Here is a 25,156-nt window from a genome sequence, read left to right as displayed (position 1 = left end):
CACAAATCCTTCTTTCTCACATCACAACACAACACCACACGCTTTCGGATTCGAATTCAAATTGAAATTGCAGCTAAAAGATCCTATCTTTAGGGTTCCCCATTCCCCCAATTTCATTTTCAAGTAATCACTCAAATTCCATTCCATAAACCCCTGAATGCCAATGCCGTGATCGGACCTACCTTCTGTCGATGACGATGCCAGCACCGCGGAACATCATGGCGGTCAATACTGGTAGGTTGCTCCTCAGGGACCTCAAAAACAATGCCGAGGACGACTCCCCCGCCACCAAGAAGCCAAAATCGGAGAAGTTCCCTCTCAACAGATGCCAATTCGCCGCCGTCATTGCCATATTCTTCCTTTTTGCCACCGGCCTTCTATATCTACCTCACCATGCCCGCCTTCGAGTTTGGCTGCATCAAGCTCCGTTGCACCCTTTCCAATCTTTGTCACCTCAAGTAAATTAATATTCCCCTTTTCTTTATTACGTTATTATCTTCATGGATTTATTTGAATCAAATTAGCATTAGATAAACTTTATTAGACTTATCTCGACCTATATTAGTTGGAACATTATATTAGACAGGTGAAAAAAGAGCCTCTTTTTTGGGTAAAAAAAGAATTCTACGTGCTTGCATATCTCTCTTTCTTCAGTAAAATTTCATGGCTATTGGAAGCCTACAACTTAGAAAACAAAATCAGCTCAAATATTATTTGAGCGAAAATTGAGTATGTCTTTTGTAAACCCCGATAAATAAGTAGATAATTAGTTAATAAATTAGTTTTTAATAAGGAAGATTAGAAATGCGAATATAATATTAAATTAGGATAGAACTCATTGAAATGAGAACTTTGACACCAATTTCGAAGAAAACAGACCAAGATTGGACCGAACGGACCGAACCGATTGAACCGAGCCCAAACCGGGATGTCGGTCCAACCGGACCAACATATTAAATGAGCCCAAAAGCCCTTCTCTTCCTTATTTCCTCTGTGTACAGCGTGAAAGCCTTCCAGGGAAGGAGAGAAGAGAAACCTCCCAGAACGTTTACGGTAACTTCAATTTGCCGTACTTCTTCCCCAATTTTTGAAAAATTAGTGGAGATATTGAATTTCTTTGTTCTTTGATGTTTTAGGATCCAATTAGCTTGAGAAAAACGTTCACTCTTGCTTATGTGAAGCTTGGGTAAGGTGAGGATACGATAATTCTATTTTAATTTCATCGAATTTGAGCTTTGAGTATTAAATTGGATATATATGTGTTATGAATGTGTATTAGGTTGATAATAAATAATTGGAGCTTGAAATTGTAAATATTGAAACTTGGAGGAAGCTGAGCCTAGAGTTTATTGAGTTTTGAGGGGGCAGCCTTGGTTTTAATTAAATTGCTTTGGTCGCTACGTGGAAATCGGCCAAGGTATAGTTTAGGTTTCTTGCATTTAATATATAATGTTATGTGAAAACTTAGGCTAGATGACCATAGGATAAGTTGGAATGCAGGTGTATATTAAATGTTTAGTAAATTGTGGATGAACATGCTTGGTGGGTGCTTGTTGGATAATTCGTGATTTGATTGTGTGATGAAGTTTGTTATTTATATTGATGTTGGAAAAGAATATGGTTGTGTTGTTGATTGTGAGTTTACAAGAATATTGATTGAAAGTATGATGGAATTGTTGAGAAATGAAATTGTCTAATATTATTGATTGGTGGTTAGTAGAATGGTGTAGAGTTTTGTTAAGAATTGTTGCTGGCAATTGTACTGGTATTAGCAGGTTTGATATTGGAAGGAATGGAAAATTTGAATGAGTATGAGGTTTTAAAAGTTTGCAAAAAAATTGGTTCTCGGGCTGAACTTCGGCGGGCTATAACTTGGCTTTCGGAACCCCAAACTGATTCCAACCTATTTTAAATTAAAATTGAATTCGTGAAGTTTATGCTGTTCAAAGAACGGAAGAAGAACGATTTAAAACAATTGAGTTATGCCCATTAGAAGTTTTATTGTGAAATTTGTGAATTTCTGCAGCTAGGCACTCCAGGGGCATACAGCTTTCTGGTTAATCCCGTTCTTTGAAGAGCGTATGTCCACGCATACGCGTGGCCCATGCGTATGTGTGGCATGGGATTTTGGTGACGCGTACGCGATTGATGCGATGCGCATGCATAAAGGGTAGTAAGCATGTCCATGCGTACGCATGACAAGGGACGCGTGCACGGGTTGCACCTTCACACCCCCACGCGTACGCGTGGCCCCGATTCCAGCAAACATGATTTTCAACATTTTAAACTGTATTTCAAACTTCTAAACCTCTATTTTCATTCTTTTAGTCATTAGTAATGGTATTAAACTTGATATTCGGATGAAGTTAGGAAATGGGGTTAACTTGGAGTTGAAGTAAAGATGAAAAGTGATAAAATGAGTATGAAATGCTACAGGTGATCATGTATGATACTTGGCTTGAATGATTAAATGATCTGAGATACGAGATTCCCTGGATAAAGTATCGTGGCTTGCCACCACGTGTACTACGTTGAAAACTCGATACTCTGTTGACCTTATGACGTAAGGGTGACCGGACACTATAAATTTCCGAGAATGTTAACCCCTATTGAGCAATATTGATTATTTGAGAAAAAGCTATGCATAGACTCTTGGGGATGCACGTCGAGGGACAGTCTAAGGTTTTTGGACTTGTCGGGTTGGCTGGATAACCGACAGATGAGCCTCATCAGCCATAGGACAGGCATGCATCATCTGCATATTACTTGAATTACTTGCTTGTGCATTAACTGGGTGTGCCTAAGTGTATTTGCCATGCTAAATGTATAATTGTTACCTGCTGTATTTGTAACCTTTTTGTGCTTGTCTTTATCTGTTTATCTGTCTGTGAACTGCTGACGGAGATGGAGGTATGGAGGAATGGCAGTATGGGACTTAGATTTAAGGTTAACTTAAGTTAGACTTAGATACTCCTAGAAAACCACCTGTTATGGCTTCTGTTTAATACTTTAAGCTCTATAATCTGAGTGTCGGCGTTCTAGGATTGCCTCTGGGATTCCCAGGGCCTTATATCTTATGTGTGTGACACATTTACCATACTAAGAACCTCCGATTCTCATTCCATAATATGTTGTTGTTTTTTAGATGCAGGTCGAGAGGCATCTCATTAGGCGTCTGGACCCCTAAGGCGAAGTGGTTATTGGTTATATATATATACTTAGTTTCCTCTCCGCATAACTTATTCTTTTGATCTTCTTAGAGGTTTATGAAAAGACAGGATTTTGTTTATGTATGTTTGGGATTTTGGATACGTATGTATATATGTGTAAATATTCTCCGGCCAGCCTTGGCTTCGCGGGCTGAGTTAGGAGCTTGTTATTTTGTATCTTTGGCGCTCTACTCCTACTTTTATTATCTTATGTTCGATAGTTATGGTTTTCCTAACATGCAAGTTAACTCGTTTCTTGAGCGTTGCGCTTTTATTTTCGCGATTTTTATTTCCTCTATCCTTCAAGGCTCCTAGTATATTATAATCTTTCTGCTATTATATGTATACATTTTATTTTAGAGGTCGTAATACCACACCACCTCAGTTTCACGACTTAAGCGTAAAGCTCAGTGTGGTAGGGTGTTACATCTTTAGAATTATGTTATTAGTTAAAGGTCTTATAAAGGGCCGCCGATTTACAACATGGAGGAGAGGTATGCAACTTGCCTCTGTGTGTTAGTTTTAGGATCTTATTGCATAGCATATTTGAATCCTGTTTCCTTTTAGATATCCATTTTTTTATTAATCTCTGTTTGATTTGTTCTATTGATCAAAAGAAGTAAGTAACTATATGATTTATCTTAAGCTTTGAAGTTGTAGCATCTTTACTATACTGTTCTCATTTATTATTGTTGTTTCTGTTGTTGGTGGAATTTTCTTGTGTATGCTTCAGCCAAATAATACATGATCTTCTCCTTAATATTGTTTATTTAGTGGTATTTAATACGGTGGTTCAAAACTTTGTAAAGAGAATATGTTATAGTAAAGAAAAATGACCTAAACTATTGTAATTATTCAGTTTTTTGTAAGCCCATGTATGAAATTGCAACGGTTCAAAACTATCGCATTAAAAAAAACCTACATAGATTTGCGGCGATTTTAAAATCGCCGCAAATTTTTTTACAATCCACTGACCAAATAGCGGCGGTTTGCAATCGCCGCAAAATCAGTTATTTTGATTTTTTGCGATTGTACCCGTGGTTTATTAGAACCGCCGCAAATCAAATTTCCTCCTCCTAAATCACAACATTTATGAAATTGTTGATATACTGTTTTGCGGCAGTTAAAAATTAACACAAATTTCTACAAAAACCACTACTATTCAACGTCTCTTGTAGTAAATTATAATACTACTTATTTAATAGAAATCTTTAAAAGATGAGTCCGAATTAATAGGTTTTAAGAGACTATTAATGTAATGCATAGCATTAGTTGAAATTGACGTGCTATAATATTTTGGGTCTATAATCATAATATTATGACTATAAATCTTTTATGATCATAGTTTTTTATCGTGACAAAAAAATTTATAATCAATTTTTAGCAATGACTATAGACTTGTTTTTTTTTTTTTTGGTAGAGACGTAAAATCTTATTGTCTTAGTTTTGAATTCATTACGATTTATGAAACAAAATGAATGAACATACTAACTTGGTGCGAGTTATTAGAACCCATTCAATGAAACATGGAAACTTCAATAACGTTAAATGCTTTATTACAATTTCTTTTGTCAACCTAAAAGTAAAACAATACTGTCAGTGGTAGCCATATATCATAAATATGAACTTCATGTTTGTATTAAATATCGGTTTACTCCTTTTCATTTAAATTATCTACTTTTATTATATATGAAAAAAATAGAAGAAATTTGATTTGCAACTTTTCTTGTTTGAAACACTCTTCTTATATATATTAAAAAAAATTATTAAGAGAATAAAGTATTTACCACCTTAATTATTTTCATTTTTATTATCATCGTATAAATTTTAAGTTTAAAAAATTTAGTTTAATATACATGTTAATATTTATTAATCACTAATATTATGTAATAAGATGGATACGAAAAATATTCTTTTAGGAAGTATCTAATACTAATTTTCTCATATTGTTTGAATAGGATAGCTTTAAGTTTTTTTTTTTTTGGTTGACTACATAGTTTTAAAGTAGTTTAGTTTAATAAAATTTAAACTCACAAAGCTGAGATTAATTTACTCACAAAGTACTCAGCACTATCATTTATAACTATGGAAATGTAACACTAATTGACGAGCTTATAATAATATTTTTAAATGAACAATGATATTTCACCTATTAAAATTAATCATATCCAATATTTTTGCGATAGTTATTTAATCATATTCATTTTATCAGATGTTAGATCTAAATCTCTGAAAGAAAAATAGGAAAAAAAAAGAACAACAACTAAAAAAATAAAAAAATAGAGAAAGAAAAAGACGGATGAAAGAAAAAAAAAATCACAGTAAAAAAGTATAGACAATAAAAAAATGACCATAATAGAGATGTAATTGACAAAGAATAAGAATGAGACTGTAAAAAGAAAAGATGTTGAATGCTTAAAAAAGAAAAAAAAAAGAGAAGGTTAAAACTTAAAAGGGAGAGAGCAGAGGAAAGAAGGGCCACGGTAGCCCAGATTGAAGTGGTGGCGAAAAAGTTCGTGGTTATTTTTCTTCATGGGAGAGAGATGTTGAATAAATGACTATTTGTATTCATGAAAGATGAAAATGCTTAATATGTATTCACGCTAAATCGAAATTAAACTTGTACCCACGCAAGATGTAATACCCGGTCTAACCGAAATTAATTAAATAATAAGTTAAATAGGAGCGACTATGGTTGGAAGATTTGGCAATTGAAATTTGATGATTTAAATATGATATTTGGATTCAGTGAATTTTTCCGAGTCGGAAAATATAGTTTTCTGCGCAAAAGCGCGCAGTGAAATTTTGACCGGCAGTACCGGCTGAGATCTGTCTGGTACTACAGCTGAGGAAATTGATTATGAATAAATAAGATTAAGAAATGAGGAATTATAATTAGGGAAGGTAGAAATATTTGAAGTGCGATTTAGAGCGCTAATCTTAAAGGTTTTGGTCCAAAATTGGGCCAACGGACAAAAATAAGTGAACCGGGCCTAAGTGGGCCCAAGACCCAACATATATAAACATTAGTTATGAGTATTTCAGCTCATTTTGCCCTAAAGAAGGGGTGTTGGGCGCTGATTTGAGAAGAGAGAAGAGAAGAGAGAAAACCTAACTCTCTTTGATCTTCAAACCACCATAACTTGAGCTACGGAGCTCCGATTGACGAGCCGTTTGCGGCCACGCGTCACTCTTCTCATCCTCTAAAATTCTATCTAAGTTTTGTGGTGAGTATTCCATTAATCTCTGCCCAGTTTTCGAAATTTCCCACTGTTACACGTTTTTGGATAATTAGTGTTGAAATCTTGTGATTTTGGGTGTTTAGGGATACTCCAACATGGATTCTAAGTGGGTTCTATCCCTACTTCATATGGGCTGAGGTAAGAAGTGCTCAAACCCTTGTGATTTGTCATTTTTATGAGCCCTAGGTTGATGTATGTATGTGATATTGGTTATGTTAGTGTATTTGGTGATGTTGGTGCACAATTGGGAGATTGGTATTGCTTGAGGAGCTTTGGTGAGGCTTGGAGCTAAGGTTGGTGAAGACTTCCATAGAAGAGGCTCAATTGGTTTGGCTACAAGAGGTACGGTTTAAGTTTCATTTAAGTACCGTGTGTTGTGATGAGAATTCCTAGGCTAGATGCCCCTAGGATTAAGTTTGGATTGTGTAAATGGTTGGTGCTAATATGCATAGTTGGTATGTAATGTGAATTAATGATTTGGGTTGAGAATTGTGTGGCCTTGTATACTTGGTGTATTGAGAATTTGATGTACTGGGTAATGAGTATTGATTTGTGGTTTATGCATTTAAATTATGAAATTGGGCCGGAGGCCGGAAAAAGGTAAGAAAGATAAGTTGATGTGTGCATTGTATGATGACACAAGTGATTGGATGAATTTCAGATAATGAATATATGAATGATTGGGTTGGTTATTGAATAATAAGGTTTGAGGAGTTGAGGTGTGGGATTTGGTAAATTTGGGTGCAATTATATAGATGAGGTATATTTGGTTTTGGTTGAGATATATTATATGGTCATATATGTGATTATGATTATTGATGCCTTGATGGTATGATGATGCATTAGAGATATGTATGTCGTGATATATGCTTGAGGAATGATTAAGGTTGATTTGTGGGTGAAGCCACGTGATAGTGAGTACGATATTGATTATGTATAATGATGGTTGATTGGAAATAGTGTTGTTGAAATTTGGCATGAGAAAGAGTATATGATATGTAAATGTGTTTGAGTTTGAGAAAGTGTCAACGTGCGAGTTGAAGAGGCTTGATGTTGATTTTGGTATATTTTGATTGATTTCAAAGAAAATGCTGAAATTGGCATGTTTTGATTGATTTTGAAAAGAGTTGAAAATGGCTTGTTTTAAAAATGGCACTTTGTGGTTTTGTATGAAAATATGGTTTTTGGGCATACTTTGACGGGACATAACCTGGACTACAGATCTCTGTTTTCTGCCAAATCTATTTAGAAATGAAATTGGATCCGGGATGTCCATGCCGTTCAAAGAACGGGTGAAAAACGATTCAAAATGAGAGAGTTATGTCCGTCGGAAGATTGGGGGTTGAATCTGTAAATTCTGCAGCTTTTAACTTAGAAAATTTTTAGCAGAACGACCCTACGCGCGTAGGCGCACCTGGCGCGTGCGCGCCGTTCTTCCAGAAAGCACCATCCACGCGTGCGCGTGGTGTGCGCGGGCGCGTTGATGCGCTGTACCAAATGCCCAGCCATTTTCCAGAGAGTTGTGCCAGAGTTGTGCCAGTTTTGTGCCTGGGCGCAAGAGCACCCACGCGTACGCGTGGCTGACGCTTGCGCGCCGTTTGGATATTTTTCAACCCGCACATTCGCGCGTATAACGCTTGTGCGTCGATGAGTTTTTGGCCATCCACGCGTGCGCGTGGCTCTGTTTTCATGCCAAAGTTGATTTTTGAGTTTTTAAAGCCAAACCTCATACTTTTAAGCCTCCGATCTCACCCCTTATGTATTAAATCATTATGGTATGCCTAGCAATGAGGAAGGAGCTAGGGGATGTGGTAACTTGCGAGTGAAGCAAGGGAAAAGGTTATGATCAATGATGATCAGATATGATTATATGAGATATGGAGGATGACGGTGGAAGTACCGTGTAAGCCATGAGCCGAAAGGCTATAATTATTGATAAATGGCCGGTTCTTGATTGAACCATGGGCCGGATGGCTGAGTTATTGTCGGGTTACGGCAAAGCCATTAATGTTTATGGCTGAGTATAAATGCATATACGATTAATGAATGAATGTGTTAAATGGATAATAATGGAAAATGTTGAAATGTGATGTGTGACCCCGGGTAGCAGGCAGTGGCGTTGTCCACTTGCTCCGGGTATGAGACGGAAAAGGATGTTTATGATAAATGAGTTTAATTATGGAATTTTGAATGAATGTATTTGTGATACCTGGGTAGTAGTAAGGGTTGTGGTTCGTCCCACTTGCTCCAGGTTAATGTTTGAGATTTGATAACAATGAGGATTTATAATATGAATTGAGATTGAATGAATAATGATGAAAAATGTCAAATGTAGGCATGCTTGTGTTTTCTCTCTGGTTGTAAGGGTGACAGGGCACCGATACCCTCTAATGGCGACAGGGCGCAGATACCCTCTAATGGCGACAGGGCGCAGATACCCTCTAATGGTGACAGGGCACATATTCCCTCTAATGATATTAATACGCAACAGAGAGACTGTGCCCGGGTTAGCTACCGGACATGTCGGGTTGGCTTGATAACCGACAGATGATATCATCAGCCATAGGGCAGGCATTCATCATTTGCATATGTTTGAATTGTTTGGGTTTGCCATTTGTTTTGGATTTCTACATCATATATGCCATGTTACCTGACTATATGCTACTTGTTCTACTTGTACCATATTTGTATATTACTTGCCTGTATTGCTTGTGTTTGTACAACTGAGATGCCCTCATGCTGGTGTCGGTGGGTGTGAGGGCTGTTCTTGATGGGATGAATTGATGATGCAATTGCATGATGATGATGATTATTGAATGAGATAATCGGAGCTCTCTGGGTAGACGCAGTGATGTAGTTTCACTAGCTCCAGGCGAGGGTATGATGTATTGATATAGAATTGCTGAGGCAGAACAACTAGTGATGGTTTTGCTTATAATTCTGAGTCTGATTCGTGAAAGAGTCAGCGAGTTGGGAAATATGTGAAACATGAATTAGATTTAGCACTCCCTTATGACAGTTGCCTATTCATGGATTAGCGAGAACCTAGGATGAATATTTGGTGAAGAAGTTTAGGATGCTTAGTGAGTTTTTATTGCAGTGCATTGTATCTATTTGGCACTTTTACCGTACTGGGAACCTATGGGCCCGGGGTTCTCATTCCGTATATATCTCTTGTTTTTCAGATACAGGTCCAGGTGCTCAGAAGTAAGTTGTGGGTCGTCTGAGAGACGGCAAAGATCTTTATTTCCTCTACTTTGTGTTTTGATTAGAATCTCTCCACCTTTGTTTTGAAAAGATTATATTATGTATTGAACTCTTTCGGAACTTGCCTATAGAGGCTCTTATGTTTCTTTTGGGAGAGATTAGGATATGCTGTTGTCATCTACTTTCATACTGTACCCTAGCCGGCCTAAACTTCGCGGGTCGCGACTAGTGGCTATTTACTTATGTTATATATATCTATCTCTTAATCTCCTTTATGCCTTGTCCGTATATCGCATTTGGCTTAGCAGTTTAACTTTTCGTTGTCGAAACGTGAATGATACGCCTTCGCGATTTTATTTCTACTCTTTTCAGGCTTCTCGATTAATACTCTTTTCGAAAATTACCTATATTTATATATTAAAAATCCACCTGAGAGTCGTACCACCGTAATATCATTGACTTATGACTCGAGCATAAGAATTTGAATATTAGGGTGTTACATTATGGTATCAGAGCAGTTCGTCCTCGTGAGCCTGAGGGATGGAACTGCTTATGCTTCAATGCATACTCTGAGTCTGTGCCTGTGCTAGTTAGGGTATCTAACTGATACATCTAGCATGAAGTCCATGAGTGTACCTTTGGTACTTTGAAGCACTATACTTCCGATATTGAGACTGATCAACTTAATATCGATTGTTTAGTGTGTATAGGAACCAGATGGCGCCTCGTGGACCCGATCGTAGACGTGAAAGAGACCGTACTAATACGCAGGAACCGGAAATTAACCCGAATAACCCGGTAAACCTTATGGCTGCGTTGGAGAATATGACTACTGCTATGCAGGCCACTACGGAGGCTCTTGGGCAACAGATAAACAATAATGGCAATGGCGGAAGGGAAGCTCAGGGCCTGATGACACTGGCGACTTTCTTAAAGGTTAATCCACCTAAGTTCAAGGGAACCACCAATCCGACTGAAGCTGATACTTGGTTTCAGGCCATGGAGCGAGTACTGCAAGCGCAGTTGGTACCTGAAGAGCAGTGTGTTGAATTTGCTACCTATCTACTCACGGGAGAAGCATCGCATTGGTGGCAAGGGGCTCGACGCCTCTTGTAACAGGGGAATGATCTTATCACTTGGGATGCCTTCCAGGTGGAATTCTATAAGAAGTTTTTTCCGAATTTCGCCAGGACAGCCAAGGAATTGGAGTTACTGTAGCTAAAGCAAGGTGCTATGTCCGTATCTGAGTATACAGACAAATTTGAGGAGCTATTCAGATTTTTCCGCATGTGTCAAGGAGCTCCGGGAGACTTCGAGGAATGAAAATGCATTAAGTATGAAGGAGGGCTCCGGAGCGACATCTTAAGTTCAGTGGGACCAATGGAGATCCGAACTTTTTCAGAGTTCGTGAATAAGAGCAGAATTGCTGAAGAGTGTGTGAAAAGGAGGGTTGCAGAGAAAGGAAGTCATAGAAAGCACAACCAAGGATTCGCACCAAGGGGTCGAGAGTTTAAGGAGAGAGGATACGTACAACACTTTCCCCAAGGACAGACTAACTTTGCGACGAGTGAGGAGTCCCAAAGGAATGGTAAGGAAAAACGGACAGCGGCTGCTTCTGATGTTTCGAGCTGTCAGAGATGTGGGAGTCATCACCCAAATAGGCCGTGCCGATTGGGGTTAGGTATATGTTACAAGTGCGGGTTACCAGGGCATGTATCAAGAAATTGCCAACAAGGAGAGAGTCAGGATGCGGGCCGATTGCGACTGTAAGATTGAGGTAATTGCAATAATCAGGCTTAAAGGACAGTGCGTGATTTTATAATACCGCCTGTACAGTAAAACTGGGAATGTCAAGCTTAATATTAGACTGAGAAGCAAATCGGATGGTCCGAGTAAGGATTTGCCTTACTACAAATGGATAAATGCCTGAGATGTAAATGATTTTCTGTTGAGAATGATGTGTTGTGTTTGTTATGTAGTTGGTTGATTTCTGGATTTTTGGTGAAACGGATTGAACCCGTGACTTTTAGTTCCTTTGATTTAAATAGATAAGGAATGGTCCTAAATGATGGTTTTGGAAACGTTGGTTTGAAATGCCAGTCATGCTAAGTTGTGGTTGTGAGGAAGTAAGTGATAGAACTCGTACTAGACGAGAGATCAGAATAAAGCAGCGGAAACTTGTGGAAGCAGTAACACAGGATAGCTACGAATAAGAGCTGTAAAAGTTTACTATAGTATCTTATGTTTGAATACTAGAAGGGTTAAGTGGGTTACTGCAAGTAATGATCCCCAATAGTTGGAATTGATTGCGGCTGCGAGCTTTGATGGTTCTAAAGCAGATGAGGAAATTATCATTGATGCATAATTGGATTTAGATGATGAGAGAGTGCAAGTTGTCGTGTTTGAGAGATGAGTATCATGATGTTTGGTCATAGTGACCTTGGAATTAGATTGAGATTTATAATGATTGGTTTTGAAGGACGAATGTGAAAACCACTAAATTGGAATGCTGATGCGGTACTGAGATTGGTTTGAGGGAACCCGTGACGGGTGGTAAACCCCAATTTTTGGGGAGGTACTGTTGAAAATTATTCCCCAACAATTTGAAAGAGCATTGGTTATGGTTTTGAAGATGATTTTTTATATGAGTAACTTTAACAAAAGAGATGTGTCTCGAATCCTTTTATAGATTGTTAAAGGAAAGCGGATTCTTATGATTTTGTTAAATTGTTAATTCCAACTCATTTGCTTTCTAGAAATGAAAGGGGTTTCTGATTGATGAGTCAGAGACTTTATAACAGCAAGTCATGTGGAAATTCGAGGGTTTGAGAATAAGAATGTAAGTTTAGAGGCTATGCTTGGAGTTGAGCTGTGATCAGTGGTAATTGGCTTGGCAGAGAGCGAGGATAGTGATGGAGTATCATTAAGGTGTGGTGATGATCTTTGATTGATTACAGTGATGTGGGACGATGGCTGTGATTAACGACGATGGTAATATTATTGATGACATGATTTGAGATTTAATAGGGTGAGTTAATGAGACGATAAAAGTAAGGAACAAGACTATTGGTCGGCGTTGGACAAATGACCGAGGACCTCGAATATAGAGAAGTCAGAGCGCGGCAACGGAAGCGCGTAGAATAAAAGGACCTTGGGACTGTTATGCGTTGGATATAGAGGCAGACTATGCTCGCGTACTCGCAGTGATGGATGGAATTTTCGAGGGCGAAAATTTTTGTTAGGGGGGTAGAATGTAATACCCGGTCTAACCGAAATTAATTAAATAATAAGTTAAATAGGAGCGACTATGGTTGGAAGATTTGGCAATTGAAATTTGATGATTTAAATATGATATTTGGATTCAGTGAATTTTTCCGAGTCGGAAAATATAGTTTTCTGCGCAAAAGCGCGCAGTGAAATTTTGACCGGCAGTACCGGCTGAGATCTGTCTGGTACTACAGCTGAGGAAATTGATTATGAATAAATAAGATTAAGAAATGAGGAATTATAATTAGGGAAGGTAGAAATATTTGAAGTGCGATTTAGAGCGCTAATCTTAAAGGTTTTGGTCCAAAATTGGGCCAACGGACAAAAATAAGTGAACCGGGCCTAAGTGGGCCCAAGACCCAACATATATAAACATTAGTTATGAGTATTTCAGCTCATTTTGCCCTAAAGAAGGGGTGTTGGGCGCTGATTTGAGAAGAGAGAAGAGAAGAGAGAAAACCTAACTCTCTTTGATCTTCAAACCACCATAACTTGAGCTACGGAGCTCCGATTGACGAGCCGTTTGCGGCCACGCGTCGCTCTTCTCATCCTCTAAAATTCTATCTAAGTTTTGTGGTGAGTATTCCATTAATCTCTGCCCAGTTTTCGAAATTTCCCACTGTTACACGTTTTTGGATAATTAGTGTTGAAATCTTGTGATTTTGGGTGTTTAGGGATACTCCAACATGGATTCTAAGTGGGTTCTATCCCTACTTCATATGGGCTGAGGTAAGAAGTGCTCAAACCCTTGTGATTTGTCATTTTTATGAGCCCTAGGTTGATGTATGTATGTGATATTGGTTATGTTAGTGTATTTGGTGATGTTGGTGCACAATTGGGAGATTGGTATTGCTTGAGGAGCTTTGGTGAGGCTTGGAGCTAAGGTTGGTGAAGACTTCCATAGAAGAGGCTCAATTGGTTTGGCTACAAGAGGTACGGTTTAAGTTTCATTTAAGTACCGTGTGTTGTGATGAGAATTCCTAGGCTAGATGCCCCTAGGATTAAGTTTGGATTGTGTAAATGGTTGGTGCTAATATGCATAGTTGGTATGTAATGTGAATTAATGATTTGGGTTGAGAATTGTGTGGCCTTGTATACTTGGTGTATTGAGAATTTGATGTACTGGGTAATGAGTATTGATTTGTGGTTTATGCATTTAAATTATGAAATTGGGCCGGAGGACGTGAATTTTGGGCCGGAGGCCGGAAAAAGGTAAGAAAGATAAGTTGATGTGTGCATTGTATGATGACACAAGTGATTGGATGAATTTCAGATAATGAATATATGAATGATTGGGTTGGTTATTGAATAATAAAGTTTGAGGAGTTAAGGTGTGGGACTTGGTAAATTTGGGTGCAATTATATAGATGAGGTATATTTGGTTTTGGTTGAGATATATTATATGGTCATGTATGTGATTATGATTATTGATGCCTTGATGGTATGATGATGCATTAGAGATATGTATGTCGTGATATATGCTTGAGGAATGATTAAGGTTGATTTGTGGGTGAAGCCACGTGATAGTGAGTACGATATTGATTATGTATAATGATGGTTGATTGGAAATAGTGTTGTTGAAATTTGGCATGAGAAAGAGTATATGATATGTAAATGTGTTTGAGTTTGAGAAAGTGTCAACGTGCGAGTTGAAGAGGCTTGATGTTGATTTTGGTATATTTTGATTGATTTCAAAGAAAATGCTGAAATTGGCATGTTTTGATTGATTTTGAAAAGAGTTGAAAATGGCTTGTTTTAAAAATGGCACTTTGTGGTTTTGTATGAAAATATGGTTTTTGGGCATACTTTGACGGGACATAACCTGGACTACGGATCTCTGTTTTCTGCCAAATCTGTTTAGAAATGAAATTGGATCCGGGATGTCCATGCCGTTCAAAGAACGGGTGAAAAACGATTCAAAATGAGAGAGTTATGTCCGTCGGAAGATTGGGGGTTGAATCTGTAAATTCTATAGCTTTTAACTTAGAAAATTTTTAGCAAAATGACCCTACGCGCGTAGGCGCACCTGGCGCGTGCGCGCCGTTCTTCCAGAAAGCACCATCCATGCGTGCGCGTGGTGTGCGCGGGCGCGTTGATGCGCTGTACCAAATGCCCAGCCATTTTCCAGAGAGTTGTGCCAGAGTTGTGCCAGTTTTGTGCCTGGGCGCAAGAGCACCCACGCGTACGCGTGGCTGACGCTTGCGCGCTGTTTGGATATTTTTTAACCCGCGTATAACGCTTGTGCGTCGATGAGTTTTTGGCCATTCACGCGTGCGCGTGGAGTACGCGTGCGCGTGGCTCTGTTTTCATGCCAAAGTTGATTTTTGAGTTTTTAAAGCCAAACCTCATACTTTTAAGCCTCCGATCTCACCCCTTATGTATTAAATCATTATGGTATGCCTAGCAATGAGGAAGGAGCTAGGGGATGTGGTAACTTGCGAGTGAAGCAAGGGAAAAGGTTATGATCAATGATGATCAGATATGATTATATGAGATATGGAGGATGACGGTGGAAGTACCGTGTAAGCCATGAGCCGAAAGGCTATAATTATTGATAAATGGCCGGTTCTTGATTGAACCATGGGCCGGATGGCTGAGTTATTGTCGGGTTACGGCAAAGCCATTAATGTTTATGGCTGAGTATAAATGCATATACGATTAATGAATGAATGTGTTAAATGGATAATAATGGAAAATGTTGAAATGTGATGTGTGACCCCGGGTAGCAGGCAGTGGCGTTGTCCACTTGCTCCGGGTATGAGACGGAAAATGATGTTTATGATAAATGAGTATAATTATGGAATTTTGAATGAATGTATTTGTGATACCTGGGTAGTAGTAAGGGTTGTGGTTCGTCCCACTTGCTCCAGGTTAATGTTTGAGATTTGATAACAATGAGGATTTATAATATGAATTGAGATTGAATGAATAATGATGAAAAATGTCAAATGTAGGCATGCTTGTGTTTTCTCTCTGGTTGTAAGGGTGACAGGGCACCGATACCCTCTAATGGCGACAGGGCGCAGATACCCTCTAATGGCGACAGGGCGCAGATACCCTCTAATGGTGACAGGGCACATATTCCCTCTAATGATATTAATACGCAACAGAGAGACTGTGCCCGGGTTAGCTACCGGACATGTCGGGTTGGCTTGATAACCGACAGATGATATCATCAGCCATAGGGCAGGCATTCATCATTTGCATATGTTTGAATTGTTTGGGTTTGCCATTTGTTTTGGATTTCTACATCATATATGCCATGTTACCTGACTATATGCTACTTGTTCTACTTGTACCATATTTGTGTATTACTTGCCTGTATTGCTTGTGTTTGTACAACTGAGATGCCCTCATGCTGGTGTCGGTGGGTGTGAGGGCTGTTCTTGATGGGATGAATTGATGATGCAATTGCATGATGATGATTATTATTGAATGAGATAATCGGAGCTCTCTGGGTAGACGCAGTGATGTAGTTTCACTAGCTCCAGGCGAGGGTATGATGTATTGATATAGAATTGCTGAGGCAGAACAACTAGTGATGGTTTTGCTTATAATTCTGAGTCTGATTCGTGAAAGAGTCAGCGAGTTGGGAAATATGTGAAACATGAATTAGATTTAGCACTCCCTTATGACAGTTGCCTATTCATGGATTAGCGAGAACCTAGGATGAATATTTGGTGAAGAAGTTTAGGATGCTTAGTGAGTTTTTATTGCAGTGCATTGTATCTATTTGGCACTTTTACCGTACTGGGAACCCATGGGCCCGGGGTTCTCATTCCGTATATATCTCTTGTTTTTCAGATACAGGTCCAGGTGCTCAGAAGTAAGTTGTGGGTCGTCTGAGAGACGGCGAAGATCTTTATTTCCTCTACTTTGTGTTTTGATTAGAATCTCTCCACCTTTGTTTTGAAAAGATTATATTATGTATTGAACTCTTTCGGAACTTGCCTATAGAGGCTCTTATGTTTCTTTTGGGAGAGATTAGGATATGCTGTTGTCATCTACTTTCATACTGTACCCTAGCCGGCCTAAACTTCGCGGGTCGCGACTAGTGGCTATTTACTTATGTTATATATATCTATCTCTTAATCTCCTTTATGCCTTGTCCGTATATCGCGTTTGGCTTAGCAGTTTAACTTTTCGTTGTCAAAACGTGAATGATACGCCTTCTCGATTTTATTTCTACTCTTTTCAGGCTTCTCGATTAATACTCTTTTCGAAAATTACCTATATTTATATATTAAAAATCCACCTGAGAGTCGTACCACCGTAATATCATTGACTTATGACTCGAGCATAAGAATTTGAATATTAGGGTGTTACACAAGATGCTTTATGTGTGATAAAAGTATCCTGTCTTTGGAAGGTTGGAGTGCCATGTAGGGTACTTTTGTCACACGGCAGGCATCTTGCGTGGGTACAAGTTTAGTTTCGATCTAGTGTGGGTACATATGTCAGTGTTTTCATCTTTTATGGATACAAATGGTCATTTATTCGAGAGATGTTTATCCCATAGCACAGTTTAATATATCAAAGTTAGGCCACATTTTAGACTAGACAAAAATTAGTTGATAACATCATACATGATTGCATTACCATTACTTATTTCTGAAAATAAGCATAAATGTATCGGTTTTGCTACATATCCAATTATTTTTATCAAATAAGTCCACCTAAGTTGACTCAAACCCATCAAAATCACTCACACAATGTGCGCGCGAATTGCGCACTTCTTTTTCTTTGCATTTTTTCCTCTTCTTTACATATTCTCCTCATCATCGTTTTTTTATTGTTATTATTGTTGTTGCACTTTTTTTTTCCATCCTTTTGCAGGTGGTTATTGCAGCCTTTTTTATTTTTTTTTGTTTTGTTTAATTTTTTCTTCTATTTTTCTTGTTTTTATATATTCATGTTAAAAGGGTGAAACAAAAAAAATTATAAGAAAGTAAAATAATAAGAAGATAAAAAAAAAGAAGAAAATAATGATGAAAAAAAAAGAGGAAGAGAAAAGTTTTGAATTTATAAAATTTATCAAAAAAATAGTATCGTAATTTTTTAAATGTGACACAGAAAATTTCTTAATTTTGATATTAAAATTTCTCAATCGCGACACAAATTTTTGTAAGCGGGTGAAATAAGAGGAATTATAAGAATGTGAAATAAGTAGATGATGATGAAGAAGAATAAAATGAAGAGGAGGAAAAAAAAAGTCTTGTTTTGTGTAGAATTTATTAGAAAAATAGTAATAAAATTTTTTAACTGTGACATAGGAAGTTTCTTAATTTTCACATCAAAATTTTTTAAGCGTAACATAGGTTCTTGTTAAGAAAGTGAAAACAAGAAAAATTACGAAAATATAAAATAAGAAGAAAAAATTTCTTAACCGTGACACATGTTTTTATTAAAAGAGTGAAATAAGAATTATGAAAATGTAAAAGAAGAAGAGGAGAAGGAGGAAGAGAAAAGAAAATTTTGAATTATATACAATTTACTAAAAAAATAACACCAAAATTTTTTAACTATGACATAAAAAATTTTTTAATTTTAATACTAAATTTTTTAAAGATTTATTATGTTATTTATTAAAAATTTATATATCATTTTTAATAAATTTTTTGTATTATTAACTAAAAATTTTTATGTTATTTTTGTTATTATTAATTATATGATATTAAATTAAGAAAAAGAAAATAATAATGATAGTGATTATGATGGTGATAAAGATAGAGAAAGAGAAAGAAATATAAAAAAAAATCAAATAAAAAAATTAAAAAATAGAAAAAAAGAATAATAATAATAATAATAATAATAATAATAAAAGGCGGAGCTGAGAAAGAAAAAGAACAAAAATAAAAAACAAAAACATAAAACACACATACGTAATTTGATTTGATTGGATATAGTTAAAAAAATTATTTATCTAATATTTTTATAAATTTATTTTATTTAGAAAATGTAATGTAACTAAACGGATAATAATTAAGTATGAATTGTTGTGATAAACGGATAATAATTAATATACTAATTAAATATTAAACAGTTTCATTTAGTAAAATAAAACTCTAGCAGAGAAAGAGTACGTACTCCGTACTCAAGGAGAATGAGAGAATGAGAGAGCGGGGGCGAACGGTTGAGGGTGAAACACAGTGAGGAAGATGACCATGTCATCGGAAGAGATAAGGGGGAGAGCGTAGGTGGGTGTGTATCCGGTGTTAAGGAGGGTTCTTCTCGAGAGGGGTTAGAAAAGCCATCCAAGGTCTCTTTTAGAGATAAAGTCATTGGTGCAGAAAAGTCTAAGGCCTTTGCATTAGTAGGGTCTTTATCTGGGGATGGTATCGCAACGGTGACAAGTAAGCAGGGTGATTCTCGTCCACCAAGTGTCAATTTTACCAAGGAGGCAAAGAGTTGTCTAGCTGAACCTTATAAGGAAGCCATCGTGATCAAGGTGCTGGATAAGCATTATGGCTACACGGCTCTCATGCATAAGCTTCGGATAGTATGGCGCATCAAAGGAGGGTTTGATTTGTTGGATGTGGGGTTTGGGTATTTTTTGGTTAAATTTGATATTGCTGTGGATCGTGAGAAAGTCATTCTTGGTGGCCCGTGGTTGATAGACGGTCACTATGTTGCAGTAAAGCCACGGGATGTGGATTTTAGGCCATGCGAAAAATCCTTTGGATCAACGCTGGTATGGATTCGAGTCTCGGGACTTCCAATTTGGTGCTACCAGGAACAAGCAATGCTGCGAATTGCTTCTGCAATAGGGATTCCGGTGAAAGTAGATTTGGCTACTAAGCTTGCAGAAAGAGGAAAATATGCTCGAGCTTGTGTTCAAATTAATCTTGAGTTGCCTGTAATCAAACATATTATAGTGGAGGGTGTGACTTATGAAGTGGAGTACGAGAGTTTACCGTTGATTTGTGCTACTTGTGCACGATATGGGCATGATAAATCGTTGTGCATGGAGAAGGAGTCCTTGGAAGGAAACGGGAATTCCTTTGGTGATGAAAAAAATAATGAAACTCCGACACTAGTGCCACACAACAATCATGAGATTCAACAAGAGGCTGAATCAGAAGCTCGTGTTTTGGGTGAGAATCCTCGTAATTTGGGTGAGAAATTAGGAGTTGTTAAAGGGAAGGATGTGGTTACGAAATCATTGGCTCCTCACATGCCTGATGGTCATGTTAATGAGGCATGCATGGATGATGGAGAGGGCTGGCAACAAGTGCTCCGTAAGGGAAAATTCACAATGGGCCAGTCATCAGGTTTGAAGGACCAAGATGGAAAGCAGCACAAGTTTGGTTCGAGAAGGGTTCCAAGACCCAATTTGCATGGTGATGGAGGTAAATCAATTGGCATTAGGATGGGGAAGCGAGAAAAACTTGAAATTGCGCCATCTCCATCACGCAGAACTCCTGCACGTCGTGGAATTTCTCTACGGAAGCGTCCTCGGCCTTCCTCCTTGCAGAACTCGCCAGTTGATAAAAATGGTGGCACAATGGAGGAAACCTTAGTAGATGGAAGCATGGCAGGTGCAGTGTCAGGAGGTCCGAAGGTGGCAATTATTGAGGATTAGAGTGTGCCAGTACCGCAGGACAAACCACCTATTGAGGTTGGTGATTCTGTTTAGAGTTTTATGTTCTTATTTATTCTGTCCCTATTATTTATGGATAGTTTAAATATGATTGTTTGGAATATTAGGGGTGCTTCTAATAAGTTAGCCCGTGTGCATTGCGAGGAACTTGTTAGGAAATTTAGACCTGTTTTCTTTATTGTGGTTGAAACTCACTCCCCTTTTCAGCATTTAAAATTATTCTGGGAAAGATTGGGGTATCACTCTGTTGGTATAGTAGAAGCAGAGGGGAATAAGGGAGGTATTTGGTTTCTATCCTCTATGAAGGGTGTTTGTTGTAAGTTCATTGATGCTTTTGATCAGGGTGTTACTGTTGAGGTTCACTTTGATAATTTAATTTGGAGGTGTAGTGGTATTTATGGCAGTCCTCAATTTAACAAAAGGATTCTCCTTTGGGATTATCTTGTTGCACAATCCATGGTTTTTCAAGGACCTTGGATTGTTCTTGGTGATTTTAATGAAGTCAAATTTTCTCATGAATCTAAGGGCTGTCAGTTTTCTCATCAAAGAGCAGACATGTTTGCTACTTCATTAGGGGATAGTGGTTTGTTTGATCTGAAGACTATTGGGAGGCAGTTTTCTTGGTACAGGAGGGTGAAAAATTATGTTGACGTGGCAAAAAAGCTTGATCGAGTCTGTATAAATAATAGTTGGTTATCTATCTTTCCAGAGGCTTATGCAGAAGTTTTAAATAGGCTTCAGTCTGATCATTGCCCTATTCTGGTGCGTTGTAAAGGTCGTCCTCAGCCTAAAGGAATCGACCTTTCCGATTTGTTGCTGCTTGGGCTACTCATCCTGGGTATAGGGATATTGTGAACCAGTCATGGTGGTCTGGTAATAGAGGAATTCATGGCAAGCTTTCGGAAGTACAGAAGAATTCACTAGAGTTTAACTCGAAGGTATTTGGTAACATTTTTGTTAAGAAATGTGAATTAGAGCAGCAGATTAATTATTTACAAAAGCGTTTGGAAGTGGTGGATAGTATTTATTTGCGTCAGAAAGAGCAACAGTTGCTTGATGATTATAATAATACTCTAGTGCAAGAAGAGCTCCTATGGTTCCAAAAGTCCAGAGAGCAGTGGGTAAGGTTCGGGGATAGGAATACAAGATTCTTTCATATTCAAACTCTTGCGCGAAGGAAGCATAATAAGATTCATGGCCTTTTTCTCAAGGATGGAGTGTGGGAAACTGATCCAGAGGTTCTGAGTCAAGAAGCAGAGTCTTTCTATAAAAACTTATTCTGTCATTTGGATGATGTTGATTTGGGTTGCCTTGGTGATGTGCCTCTTCCTTCTCTAAATGAGGAAGCTTGCAATAACCTTACGGCACCAGTTACTATGGAGGAAGTCAAAACAGCGGTTTTTCACATGAACTCTTTTAAAGCTCCGGGTCCTGATGGGTTTCAAGCTTTCTTCTTCAAAGAATATTGGGAGATCATTGGTCTTGATGTTTGGAAGATGGTTAAGCAGGCATTCTCCGGTGTTCCTCTTGATCCAAGAATGTTGGAGACTTTACTAGTTCTCATTCCAAAGGTTGAATCACCGGTATCTATGAAATATTTCAGGCCGATTAGTCTCTGCAATGTAGTTTACAAGATCATCACGAAGGTCCTTGTTAATAGGCTTCGTCCTCATCTTGCAGAGATTGTTGGCCCGCTTCAAGGAGGATTTATTCCAGGACGAGGAACTCCTGACAACATCATTATTGCCCAAGAAGTCCTCCACTTTATGAAGAAGACTAAATCAAAGAAAGGCACACTGGCATTTAAGATTGATCTGGAGAAAGCTTATGACAGAGTTGACTGGAGGTTTTTAGCTCATACCCTTAAAAGCTTTGGTTTTCCTATTCCTACACTTAATTTGATTATGAATTGTGTCACTGCTTCTTCCTTATCTATTCTTTGGAATGGGAGTCGTCTGAATGGCTTTACTCCTAGCCGAGGTCTTAGACAAGGAGACCATATGTCACCCTATCTTTTTGTGTTGTGTATGGAGCGATTGGCATGCTTTATTAGTCATCAGGTTGATTTGGGATTGTGGGAACCGGTTGCTATTTCTAGAGGAGGACCAAGAATATCCCACTTAATATTTGCGGATGACTTGCTTCTATTCTGTAAAGCTACAAAGAGACAAGTGCAAAATGTGATGTTGGTTTTAGAGACTTTTTGCAAAGCATCTGGGATGAAGATTAATGTGGAGAAGTCTAAAGCGCTTTGCTCCAAGAATGTCTCTGCAACAAGGAAAGAGGTTTTCACTGGGGTATCCTCTATCAGATTTGTCCAGGACTTGGGCAAGTATCTTGGAGTTACCCTTAGCCATTCTAGGGTGACTCGTTCAGCTTTCAATGGTGTCCTGGATAAGATTCAGAGTAGGCTAGCAAGCTGGAAAGGAAGTTTACTCAATCGGGCTGGTAGACTTTGCTTGGTTAATTCTGTTGTCGCTGCTATTCCCACGTACCAGATGCAGGTCTCTATTTTTCCCAAAGGAATCATTAGTAAATTGGAGTCTATGATGAGGAATTTTCTTTGGAAAGGACAAGTTGATGGAAGAGGATTGAATCTTGTTAGTTGGAAGGTACTAGTTACTCCAAAAAAATATGGAGGTTTAGGGATTAGAGATCCTTATTGTGTAAATATTGCTCTTCTTGGGAAGCTAGTTTGGACTTTCTTCCAGCAGCCAAACAAGCTATGGGTCCAATTATTGGATGCCAAATACCGATCATCTCTATATGACTATTTTAGTTATCCTAAGAACAAGGATTCTCCCATTTGGAGGTGTCTTTGCAAGGCTTGGGAAGTGTTGAAGGATAGGTTTGCTTGGTGTATTGGAGATTTGAACCAGAATTTTTGGTTTTCTAGCTGGAGGAAAGAAGGACGGTTATCTAATGAGATCGATTATGTTCACATTTCTGATTCGAATCTCCGGATACAGGATATTTGGTCGGTTGGTAGGTGGCATTTGGATACTCTTTATTCTCCTTTATCTCAAAATCTGAAAGATAATATTCTTTCTTACAATCCAGATGAACAAACAGGTCCGGAAGTGGGTTGGTATTGGAGTGGGTCTGCTGCCAAAGTCTATAACTCTCGCAATGGTTACTTGTGGTTGTGTAAGCAGCTGTTTGGTTGGGAGGAGCGGGAGAATTGGCTTTGGCTTTGGCGCCAGCTTGTTCCGAAAAAGCATAAATTTTTGGCTTGGTTGTGTCTTAAGGAGGCTCTTCCTACTGCAAGTTTTCGCTTTAGAAGAGGGATGTCGTCATCGGATAAGTGTCCAAGATGTCTTTCTAGCCAGGAATCGGTTTTACATTGTATTCGGGATTGTCCCAAAGCTCAGCTTGTCTGGCATAGGTTGGATATTTCTTGTCATCCTTTGGATTTGAAGAACTGGTTCTTGTATCATAGCAGAGAGCATCCGTTCAAGTTCTTTTCGGGACTTTGGTGGATATGGCGAGCAAGGAATAATGACATCTTTAATCCCGATGAAACTTGGCCTCCGAAAAAAGTGATTTGTCTGGCATTAACTTCAGAAAAGGAGCTTAGGAATATCTTTGAATTACAACGTATGTCCCTTCCCTCTACTCTAAATGGTTTTTGGAATCCCCCATCCATTGGTACTTTTAAGATTAATTGTGATGCTAGTTATTTTGGTTCGGGTGATAGTGTTGGTTTTGCTTGTGTTATTAGAGATTGTAATGGGAGCTGGCAAAGGGGGTGTTTGGGAATGATTGAGAGTAATAGTATTCTTCAAGGAGAATTGTTTGCTATTTGGAGAGGATATCTCTTAGCTTGGGATGTGGGTCAACGAGATGTTATTTGTGAGACGGATTGTGTGGAAGCATTTAATCTTGTTACTCAAGATGGTTTTGGGTTTATTGATCCACTGGTGCTCAAAATAAGAGATATCATGCATTGGAATTGGCGGGTTGACTTTCGTTTGATTATGAGAGATGCAAACACGGTGGCAGATACTATGGCAAAGATGGCGATGAAGTTACAACTTTCGCATGTGGAGCTTCTTTCACCTTGGGAGGAGTTTAAGAGTAGTCTTAAACGGGACTGTCCCTCTATTTAGGCAGTTCCTTGTTTTGTTTGTTTTATTTTTCTTTGTTTAATTTATTTCAGTCACCAAAAATTAATATACTAATTGACATCAATTTATCAATAGTAGTGTGAAACCTATGAAGTATGGACACTTCATTGAGTTGTCGTGTCCGCGTGTCGGACACATTTCGGACACGATACTCACTGACATTCGTCCGACACGCGTGTCTACTGTGTCCGACCGTGTCTTAATAAAAAATAAAAAATTCTTCTTCAGACACAGCTGGACATACCTAAATACCAGCACGTGTCAGCGTGTCATGCCTTATTCTTAACATATATTTTTAAAATAAATTTAGATATAGTATATATTATTATTTATTAAAACAAAAAATATTTTAAATACTTGATATAATTAAAATAAGACATTAAAACAATAAAAATTTTAATTTATATTTTAATATCAATAAAATATCAAAATATCATTACGATTTATCTAAAAAATACTTTATATTTTATATGTATGCGTGTCCCCGTGTCATGTAAGATTTTA

At 38.0% G+C, this 25,156-nt stretch overlaps 1 pseudogene; it reads left to right on the top strand.

Moving 5' to 3' along the window:
* The first annotated feature begins 218 nt into the window (after window positions 1–218).
* LOC107614743 (uncharacterized) lies at window positions 219–24,634 on the top strand (annotated as a pseudogene).
* The last annotated feature ends 522 nt before the right edge of the window (window positions 24,635–25,156 follow it).

This window comes from Arachis ipaensis, chromosome B6 (assembly GCF_059453495.1).
Source record: "Arachis ipaensis isolate K30076 ecotype BB chromosome B6, ASM5945349v1, whole genome shotgun sequence".
NCBI lineage: Eukaryota > Viridiplantae > Streptophyta > Magnoliopsida > Fabales > Fabaceae > Arachis > Arachis ipaensis.
Note: the sequence above shows the minus strand (reverse complement) of the source record. Positions and strands in the feature narration are given on the sequence as shown.